The 11321-nt window shown below is 42.1% G+C and overlaps 1 long non-coding RNA gene across 2 annotated transcripts; it reads right to left on the bottom strand.

Annotated features, from left to right (window-relative positions):
• Positions 1-167: 167 nt before the first annotated feature.
• Positions 168-6906, bottom strand: LOC116151780 (uncharacterized). 2 transcript variants are annotated; one of them, XR_010378805.1, is made up of 5 exons: positions 6178-6906; positions 4110-5263; positions 2842-2927; positions 1219-1348; positions 168-316 (listed from the first exon to the last, which is right to left on the bottom strand). It is a non-coding gene; the product is annotated as an uncharacterized LOC116151780 (long non-coding RNA). The 2 variants fall into 2 exon arrangements; XR_004135309.2 differs by lacking the exon at positions 6178-6906 and having other exon boundaries at positions 4110-5772.
• Positions 6907-11321: the final 4415 nt, after the last annotated feature.

An 11321-nucleotide genomic window follows, 5' to 3' on the forward strand; every position in this document is an offset into this window, starting at 1 on the left:
TGGTTCTTTAGTAGAAACAGTCCACTTAGCAAAAACATCCCATAAATGTTTTAGGCCAAAATGATCTTTTTCATGCTTAAAGACCCAAACCTCTGAGATCTTCTTTGGGTAAACGCTCAAGCGTTCCAGTGGCTCAAGTCTCAATTTAAAAATTATTTGGTCTTACTTCCAGGCCACTTAGTGACCCATCTCTTTTCAGAAATAGGATGACTTACCTGGGCAAGTATATAGGTCAGTGCCAAGTTTCTGAAACAAAGTTAACTCTTCTAGCAACCACCAGAAAATGCAACAGTCAGTTCACTGTGACCAGTACCTGCTGAAAGGTTTTTAAATTTCAGTTATGCATTTCTCAAATATTACTCAAGCTTTGGTGTTACATTAAGGTGCGTCATTGGAAGGTGACACCTAGACACGTTACCTCACCAACTCCAGCGTGCTTTCCCTGCATTATCTATAAGCACCGTGATTCTAGTCTTCAATTTTCATAGGTGGTTGAGATGAAGAGATACCTACTTATAAATATTGCTAGACTTTCTTCCTAACTCTTTTCTCTATCTTCTTCGTCTTACCTTTCCCCCTAGCTCTAAATGACATTTGTCATGGTGATTCCCAATTTTGTTTTATCTGGCTTATCCCTCTTCTCAGAGCACTAGATCTGTATGTATTCAACTGCCCAGTGATCTCTTCTTTTGGATGCTTCATACAATTTCAGATATATCCAAAATGGTTCCCTTCCTTGACTCCTGCTCAGTCAAAACCTGGACCCAATCCTCAGTCCCCCACCCCCCTTTTTGTAAGCAATTCATGCAGTTCTGCAATTCAGAACCTGAGATTTACCCTTGCTGCCTTTCTTACCCTCATCCTCCATATCCAACAAGTCTTATCAAGCCGAACTCCAGTTTACATCTGGCGTACATCCACTGCTTTCCCTGTCCTTTACCCACTCCCACCACCACCCCAGTCCAGACCGTGTTCATCTCCACTACACTAGTCTCCTAACTGATCCTTTCACTGCCACTCTTGTCTCCTTCCAGCTTATTCTCCGCCCCAAAAGTGGTGAGATCATGTCTCTCCCCTGCATAAAAGCCTCTAGTTACTTTCCATTGCACTTAGAATGAAATCTGAAATCTTCCTATGGATGACAGAGCTGAATGTAATTTGGCCCCTGCTATCAGCCCCATGGCTTGCTGAACTCTAGCACTGTGTGTAGTCTCTTACCTTAATGCCTGTGCACAAACTGTCCTCTTCCCAGAGTTGCTCCTTGTTTTACTGTGACCAACTTGTTTGTGTTCCTCAAAATATGCTGAAGTCCTGACCCTCAGTCTGTGTCCTTTTTTGGAGCTTGGGTCTTTACAGAGGTAATCAAATTAAAATAAGGTTATTAGGGGGAGCCCTATTCCATTATGACTGGTATCTTTATAAAGTGGGGAAATTTGGAGATAGACATGTATAGAGGGAAGATGAAGTGAAGAGACACAAGGAAAAGATGGTTGCCCAGCTGAAATATGCGTATCCCAGAATCAGGAGGCATATATATGCAGGCATGCTTCTAGCAGCATTCTTCCTAATAGCGAACAACCAGATACCCCAAGTGTCCATAACTGATGAAAGGACAAATTGTGGTATAGTCACATGATGGAGTGCCGTAGAATAAAAGTGCATACATACAGCCACACAAAACAGTGTGGATGAACCTCACTAACATGAAGTTGAGCAAAAAGCAAAAATACCTAGTACATGATTCCAGTCAAAGTAAAAAAAAAAAAAAAAACAGGCAAAATTAAACTACAGTGTTTATTTAGGATATTATTTAGGTGGTAAAAAACTAAAATTAAAAAAAAAAAGATTGGAACAGAAGTCATAATAATGATTACATTTGGGGGAAAGGAGAGCTTTATGAGTCGAAAGGTGCAGTCAGAGAGCCTTTGGGGGGCTAAGCTTTTATTTCTTGGCCAGGGTGGTGATGAGGTGGGAGTTCACTTTATGATAATTCAATAAGCTGTACATTTATGTGTATGTATTTTTCTGAGTAAGTGTTACATTTCCAATAAAAAAGTTTCAAAAAAAAAAAAACCCTAACATGGAGTTCTTTTATTAGAATTCTAGAAATTGCTTCTAGAGTCTGGTTGCCAAAAACTTTTTTCTCTGCAAAGTAATTTGCATGCTTGCTCTACAAAACAATGAGAAGCATATAATCTAACATTTCACTTTTTCCCATTAGTTGGCAGGAAATCAGAGCCAAATTTAGCACTTCAGTGGAAAAGCCAACTCATCTCAGACTGCTGGTCTGCACAGTCCTCTGCTGCTTTTAATTGGCTGTGTGTGTGCTTTAAACTCTCTGTCTCTAGGTGTTTTAATATTGTAAGTTTCCTTTGGGGAAGTAGGTGAGAAAATCTTTAAAATTTTCATCAAATAAAAAGAAGAAGATATTATAACAGAGCATGGCCCAGTGGTTAACTGCAAGCACTCCTGCAACACTCAGTAGCTGTGTGAATTTGGATAAATTACTCTCTGTGCTTCAGCATGTTCATTTCCAAAATAGAGACAGTAATGATACTGACTTCGTATGGCTGTTCTGTGGATTAAATGAGTGCATAGAAGAATGGCACATAGAAGACTGTTCGCTGTTATTCTGAAGATATGATACCAAAATCTATCACAAAGAACTACAAAGATTTGAGTAGAAGCAAGAACACCTGAGAGCAGGTGCTCCTGGATAATCTGAAAAGTCAGCAATAACCATACACATTTTCTTCCTCAGTAGAATATAATTTCACTTACATGACACAAAAGGAGTATTATGCAAAAGGCAGCATTTTAAATTAACAACAAAAAACTTACCTTCATGTTTACTCTTTGGAGAAAGAATTGGGTGCAACTGAAAAAGTCAGAATTCTTACTTTCTGATTTTCTGTAGAAGTGCAGTCCTAAAGAATCAAAATACAATCCAAAATTATAATGTCAACACATTTCCAGTTAAATATGGTGGCTTGAAACATACATTTATTGATACTCCTTCCTAAAGCCCTAACATGACAGTAATGGAATGAAGAGCAAAAGAGGAGAAAATTATGGACAAGAAATGTCAGGAAGTATTTGAAAGACGCATGGGTGGTAAATGGCTTAACTGAGTGGAGGGAGCTGATCTGAGAGAGGGCAGGGAGACACTGAGGAGCACACAAGTCCTGAGGGGCCTGCACTGGGAGGTACTGTGCTCTTTGAAAGGCGAGGATAAGGTATCGGAGAAAAGGAGAGCGGTTGAAAGTCCCATAGGAGCAAGAGGCACCTCCCACACCTTCCTTTCCTACAGCAAGACTCTACCCCGAATAAAGTGAGCCAGAGAAGAGCTGGACTCAAATAGCAGGTTCAAGAGGAGGGCAGAGGCATTGCTGAACACTGAAGGAGCCAGGCCCCTGGCCACCTTCTGCCTGGCTGGTTCTGAGACAGCCTTCAGCTGCCGTCTGAGTACATCTGAGGCACCCACACCACCACCACAGCCCACCCCCACCCCAGAGGAGTCTGGAAGATTCCTTTCTGAAGAAACTAAATTGTCCAAGAGGAAAGACCATCACATGGTGATATTTGTGTCTGAGGAGAGATGGAGATTTATCAAATGACAAAGCTGGACTCCCACCCACTCAACCTACCCCTGGTCAACTGGCTCCACCTTCCCTGCCCGCCAGAGCTCCCAGGTCTCCCTGTAGAATATGAACAGACTGCTTCCAATCACAGACATTCTCAGAAAGTCTCCGTACAGTGGACAGAGACCTAAACAAAGTAACTCAGAAAACAAACAATTCAGGGAGTAGGAGGAAAAAATTAAAATTAGTTTTGCCAGAAATTCTGCAGCTATGAAACAAGAATGTGTTGCCATAAAAAGGAATAATCTGACAACAGGGGATGACCCTGAGAAACAAAAACTATGATAGCTGATGTTACAGATTCAACACAAGGTTTAAAAAGAGAGGGAATGAACTCTTCAAGCTGAATAAATAGCTAAGGAGGTAGAAAAGATAGGGGATTAATCCGCCTCATCTAATATCTGATGAATGCCAGGATGAAGAGAAAACTGGAGGGGAGAAAGTTGTTAAACCATACAAGAAACTTACTGTTTTTGTTTGCCACCATTTCTGCTGGTTCTTCATTCATGTGCAGTAGAAGGATTCTTAGGTGGTCGTCCAAGGAGCATTCCAGTAGGACGGGGACTCAGGAAGTGCTCCTGGAATGGACCAAGTGGAGGTTACTGGAGAGAGCACTTTTGGCAGAGCAAGGGGGGTGGGGGGGCAGAAGCCAGAGGAGAGAAGTCTGAAGGACAAATAAATGGAAAGTCAGGATTGGAGGTAATTCATGAGTCCACAGTTCTCGGACATCTTTTAGTGGAGAGGGGAGAAATCAACTGACAGCTCTAAGGACTAAGGGCAGATATTTTTTAAAGGTAAGAGATGCCAGAGCATGCTTGTGTGCCAATAAGAAAAAAGGAAAAAGGAAATGTGACTTGAAATAGCAATTGTATTCCTGTTTCTTAGATAAGCAAAAGACTACATTTAAAAGTAATAAATCAATAGGAAATAGAGAAGAAAATTATCCAGGTCAGGTGTTGCCCTTTGATCTTAGTGATGGGAATAATTTAAATTCAAAGGATTAGAAGAGGTAGGGAGAATGTGCTTTTCAAGTACCTATATCAGTTCTCCATGATTGTATATAGATGATATCATTTATTCTGGTCATTAATGGATTTTCTAGAGAAAGTTTCATTTCTTCTCCCACAGTTTTTCAGTGAGTTTTTGTATCACTGCTACAGTGATTTGATGAGTCTACATTTAAGGTCAGAACTATCATTATCCTCTTGCTCAACAACTGAGCTAATCATTCAACATGATGTCCTGGGCACTGACAGTATGCCCAGTAGGTTGCCAAAAAGACCATGGTGCTCAGTGGAGGGAAGTGATGGACACAGTGTTGGCCCCATCCTTGGTGCCCATGATTTCTGAGACATGAAACGTGTTGGCTGCAGACACGGTACAGCAGGACTCTCAGGACAAGACAAAGTGGCAGAGGAAACAGTACCACTGGGAAGCACGGGGCCCCACCGCCACTGCCACCTCCAAGAAATGCTGTCGTTTGGTCATCTAGGAGTCCCCGCACAGAAGTAGGGACTGCCGACGCTGCTGCTTCAGCTTAGGGTGATTTTCACGATCTGAAGTCTTCTTCCTGAAGAGACTGTCCTAGTCATCCAGCCTCGACAACTGACATTCTGGGGGATCTGTGTGAAGAGCAAAGCATGTTACCAGCACAGCAGGCAAACCAAAGGGCCAAGGCCGCTTCTCACCTCTTCGTCTCCCCGGCACCGGCGCCAGCATCGTGGGCTCTATCCGGATACTGCTGGGAGGGAGCCTCCCGACCCCGAGGGGACAACTCAGTGTCGTGAAGCCCCACTCCCTTGGTCCAGGACCAAGGGGCCAGATGCGAGAGGAGGCAGTTGGGGACGCTGGTGAGACCCGGGCCTGCCAAGAGGTAGTTTGGAAATTAAAGTCCTGTGAGATTGAGTGTGAGTGGAGCTTCCAGAAGGGCCTGATTTATTCCCTGGCAGTGGCTGCTTCACTGGAAGAATCTGATTCAACTTCAATCAAGAATCTGCTGTGATGAATGTTCTCTCTGTGTGAAGTATCTGCTATTTCAGTAGCCATCAAGGGAAAATATATGAAGAGTGAAAGGAGCAGTAATGACCAAGAAGCATTTCCCAGTCCCAGAGAATGCGTCTACCCAAGAAATCATTTTATTCTATTTTTACGAATGCAAATAAGAATGGAAATTTAACATGGTCATTTCTACCATGGAACAGGCTTTTGTAATTGCTGCCAAGTTCTACAATAATCATAAATGCCTCACATTCATTTCCATGCTGAGGTTGGCTCTTACGGTTCCACACAGTGGGCCAGAACTAAGAATTCACTGCTTTTCTCTCAGCTAGAATCCAGCCATTTTCCAACAGCTTTCATTAGGGAGGGGGAGGAAGGTGCAGCAGACTAATTAAACTTGGATTTAGGATCCGGCTAGAGATCTTAGGCTGCACTTTTTTCAACAAGTGATGAGTAAGCATAATAAAGCGGAGAGACTCCTGGAGGGCAGTGATTCGTAGTCCTGCTTGGGCTGTGTGAGTTTAGCTTAGTCACTTACCTTCTCTGGGCCTCAGCTTCCTCCTCTGGGAAGTTGGACAGGAGAATCTCTGACGTTCCTTCCAAATCCCACATCCTGTGATCCTACAAGTGGTGCCAGCTAAAATTGGTCGCTCCATGTGGCCTAGAAAGGAAGAATGTGCCCTACGGTTTTCTAGTTTGTGAACAGACATTCAAAAAGTAGAATGGAATCCAGCCCTGAGTAGACACTACTGCCTCAGGCAGAACGAAAGAAATCGGTATGAAGGAACCTGACTTGGCAAAGACAGGAAGCTGCCTGCCACCCTGTACTTGCCTTGGTGGAGCCAGCTGGCTCTCAGGAATCCAGAGGGGAGACGGGCTGTGAGTAAGGCTCACCCAGCCCAGGACCTTGCTCAGCCCCCAAAGCAGTTCTTTGTTCTAGCGGTTACCTGAAACCAGAAGACAAATTCTTTTCCTACAAATTCCCATAGGTTGCCCAGAAACTAAAAGGGCCTTTCCAGAATGTTTAAGAATATTTTTGGTTCATCAATCCTTTTTTTTTTTTAATATCTTGGCCCCACAAAACTTATCTGCTGCCCATTATGTATTTCTTCAAGTCTCAGATTTAACAGGCAAGAGCTTACCAAAAAATTTTCCCTGATAACTTTGAGAAACAATTTACCTAAGTTGTATTAATTTAAGGTCTCCAATTTCATGAGTGTTGACAGTTGCATCCACCTGTGACAGAACTACCATCACAATCATGCTACAGAACATCCCTCTACCCAGATTCCTTGTGCCCTTGCGCAGTCCACAAGCACCCATTGACCTGCCTTTTGTCCCCATAATAGATTAGTTTGCATTCTCCAGAAATTCAGGTAACTAGAATAGACAGCATGTAGTCCTGTCATTCAGCACAATGAGATTCATTTATGCTATTGCATGGAAAAGTTTTTTCCTTTTTTATTGTGCAATGGTAATCCATTGTCTGGATGAACTATCTTTTGTTTATTCATTCACCTGTTAAAGGGCATTTGGGTTGTTTCCAGTTTGGGGTTATTGTGAATAAAGCTTCAGATACAAGTTTTGGTTTGGACGTGCTTTTATTTCTCTTAAGTAGGTAGCTAGGAGGCTGGATCATATGCTAGATGTGTGTTAAAAAAGTGTTCTCAAATTTTTGAGACAGTAAATGATTTACAGGTCTGCCTTTGCCCTCAGATGATAGAAACCTTGGAGTTTCTTTAGAGGCAATGGTTCTTAACCCTGTCCTTCTCTTACTGTGTTGAGTATTTTAGAGATGGAAGAAGAGGTTGGAAGAATTTTATAGACTATTTTCGGGAGGGGCCTGGGGACATGAGGGATCTGCCAAAAGCAGAGTTGCAGGGCAAGTGACAATGTTGGCAGGCCCCACGTGTGTGAAGAACACTGAATGGCAAACACCAGTGTGTGGAGTTGTTCATGGAAAAAAAATGTCAGAAAGAACCCGGTTCACACTATCACAGTTAAAAATGATCAAGTCATCTTTTACACTGGATGACATATCTTCTCTACCTAGAATCTGGTGGGAAAAAATGGTTTTTAGCAGGAGCTTCTGATCAAACCCCAGAAACCCATGGGACCTAACAGATGTGCAGAGACAGCCACTTCCCCTGGGCCAGCGCTGCCTACTCAAAGGGCCAGGCCCTGCTGAGGTGGAGTAAATCAACACCTCTATGAGGACAATTTCACACCTTTGCCAAATGCAGAACCACTAGTAATGAGCTTTGTTTGAATTCATTCAAGAGGAATCCAGTGTGGAAATGTTTGTTCACTTTTTCATTCTTGTTTGCAATAAAAATGGAATAAAATCATTAATTGACTAGATTTCTTACTTAGTCCGAATCATAAGGCTAACAAAATTCTAATTAAAAAAAATCAATTCATTCAAAAAATGAGCAGAAGACCTAAACAGTCATCTCTCCAAGGAGGACATACAGATAGCCAACAAGCACATGAAAAGATGCTCAACATCACTAACTGTTAGATAATTGCATATCAAAACTACAATGAGATATCACCTCACACCAGTCAGAATGGCCATCATTCAAAAGTCTTCAAAAGATAAATGCTGGAGAGGATGTGGAGAAAAAGGAACCTTCCTACACTTTTGGTGGGAATGTAAATTGGTGCAGCGACTATGGAGGACAGTATGGAGGTTTCTTAAAAAATTAAAAACAGACTTACCATATGATCCAGCAATCCCACTCCTGAGCATATATCCAGAGAAAAATATAATTCAAAAAGACACATGCACCCCAGTGTCCATAGCAGCACTATTTACAATAGCCAAGACATGGAAACAACCTAAATGTCCATTGACAAGATGACTAGATAAAGAAGTTGTGGTATATGTATACAATGGAATACTACTCAGCCATAAAAAATAAAATAATGCCATTTGCAGCAACACGGATGGGCCTGGAGAACATCTGGCGAAGTATGCCAGAAAGAGAAAGAAAAATACCATACGGTATCATTTATATGTGGAATCTTAAAAAAAAAAAAAAGGAAACAAATGAACTTATCTACAAAACACAGACTCACAGACAGAGAACAAACTTATGGTTACCAGTGGTTAAAGGGTGTGGGAAGGGATAAATTGGGAATTTGAAAATTCTTCCTCTTGGGGAGTGATCAAAATGTTAGCCTCCTTGATTGTGGTAGTGGTTTCATTGGTGTATACATCTATCAAAGTTCATCAAAGTGTACATTTGAAATAAGTGTGGTCTACAGGAACCATACCACAATAAAGATGTTAAATTAAAAAAAGAAAAAAGAAAGTGCCTGACCTTAAAAAAAAGTCAATTAATGTTTGCTTTCTGTTGTCAATACTAAGCATGTTTCTAGGAGGGATATTTGTAAAATCATCTTTAGCAGTAACAACAAATCTTATTTTAGATGGGACGCCACTGGACGCATGACATTTTCAGTACTGCAGTCAGGGAGATCAGGAAAAAAAAAGTCACTTGTAAGTACTTGACTCAACAACAAATAAAATTACTTTCATTTTTTTTGCAAAAAAAAAAAAACCAACTTTGAGAAGAGAATTTGTGAACTGAAAGAATATATTGGTCAAGTCTTTCTTGGTATGACTCTCTCTTGACACACAAAGTGAAAAGAATTGGAATGAAATTCAAAAATTCTTTGAACCAGATAATAAAGAGGAAGAAATAAGAGCTTATTGAAATGTGTCATCTTTGTCACATTTACACATTTGTCAGTTTTCTCAAAGGAAGCCGAGGCTCTGCAAAGAAAACAAAGCCCCCATCATCACACAGTTGGTTTTGCAGCTTGAAGATGAAATTGAATCTAAAGCACTTCTGAGGTTTTCATGCTCCCCACTGCATGTTTTTAAAGAACCCTCCATCTCCTGGCTCTGAAGATAGCCTGCCGGCTCCCAGTCTGCAACAAAAACTGTCTCAGGATTTAGAGAAGGTGGAACCAAAAACTTCACTGTGAAATCTGAGGATCCCAGCAGGGCTGAAGTGGAAGGAGTTCTCTACTGGAGGGTGTGGCTGGGGAAAGGCTAAGAGGTTCTCCAGGTTGCGGGGTGGGGGGGGTGTCATCACCTTGGTTACTACTGCCCCTTCTTTATTTGATCTGGATTCCAACAACCCGGGATTCTTTCCAGAGGGATGAGGAGACAGGAATGAGAGTGCTCTGTAGGCGGAGTACTGAGTGCTATCGGCGTCACTGCCAGCATTTTTTAGCTTCCAGAACCCCTGGGTCTGGTTTTCCAAAAACTTGTCCCTGAGGTTCCTCTGAGTTCACGTGAATTAGTCTGTCCTGGCACAAGTGGGCAGCTGTGTTTGGAGTGTAGTTCAATCATTGCCTGCGGCCTTCTTGCACCTATTTCCCCCTTTATGTTTAAAGCAGGCATCTCAGGAATCAAGGCATTAGGTGGGAGGTGTGACTACTGCATGGACTCTGGGCTCCGTTTTCTCACCCTAAAGTTGCAACACAGTCTTGAGGTCAGTTACTGAACCAAGTAACTGGTTTGAATTGAGAGGACTGAATGCGTCAAGGTCACCAATTCAGAAGTCTTCTTAAGGAGACTTCCCTAGAGACTCGAGCAATAGCCACCAGGCTCCAGTCTTGCTACAGCTTCCTAAGTGAGCAGTCAACTCCATTTTCTGGATTGTCTTCCTGCCTCTTTTTCTCTCATTGCTGAAGCTGGCTAAGAAAAGTAGGTCTTGTAGAGAAAAATAGTAGGAGTTAAGAAGCCCATCTGCCTTCAAAGTAGATTCCATCCTTTGCTGGTTATATGGTGTTGGGTGACCACTGGTTTCCTGGCGTCCTTGGGTGCTACTTTGTGAAGCTGAGCCACCACTGCCCTCTCCACGGCTCCTCCAGGGCTGTTGTAAGGACCAAATGACCTAACGTGGAGGGCCCAAAGCATGCTGTGGGGTTAATAAAACTTCTTACCCTCCTCCCTTGAAGCTATTGCTCTTTGAAATAGAATGCAATCAATTAAAACTAGAACCATGGGTTTCAAACATCTTGGTTTGATGATCAAATAATTAGCCAAAAGGAGAGTTTGGACCGTTTTTCTTTTTATCAGGACCCGCACTAGTATTTAGCAGGCATTGGCCGAGGACCAAGGCCACATTATGCCCTGCGATGAGCTCTATTCCAAGGAGAGTTTCACCCAAATCTCAGTTCAGGTGGCTCAAGGCCATCTAAGTTGGGAGAATTAAAGCAATGGTGATTGGTAACTGCATTCTAACCTGGCACATGTGGCTTAATGATTAATTTAGTAGGCAATCGAGGAAAAGGAGAATTGCATGATGTGTTCTTCACTCTCTGAAGGAGGCTGCATCCTGCCCAAGGGCAATCTTTGGCAGGACTCTTGGGGAAAAATTTGGTCTTGACAAGGTCTCTTTTAATAGTTGAGTCTTTGCCTTGGAAGGAGCCTTTTATCTTCCTCACTTGTGATGGTAAAAGTAGATCCTGGCACCTAAAAAAGATCTGACAGTCCAAAAGATGTGATGAATGAAAACATGCCCAAAGTCATGAACCCAGCACAGTACAGGGGAACATTTGCTATTACTTATTTTTGTTGAGTTCTTATTCATGATAGATCAACAGTCAGAACAAGAATCTTGCTATCAGTTCTGACATGGGATATGGAGAAGTAAAATTTTA

The sequence above is a fragment of the Camelus dromedarius genome, chromosome 3, assembly GCF_036321535.1.
Source record: "Camelus dromedarius isolate mCamDro1 chromosome 3, mCamDro1.pat, whole genome shotgun sequence".
Lineage (NCBI taxonomy): Eukaryota > Metazoa > Chordata > Mammalia > Artiodactyla > Camelidae > Camelus > Camelus dromedarius.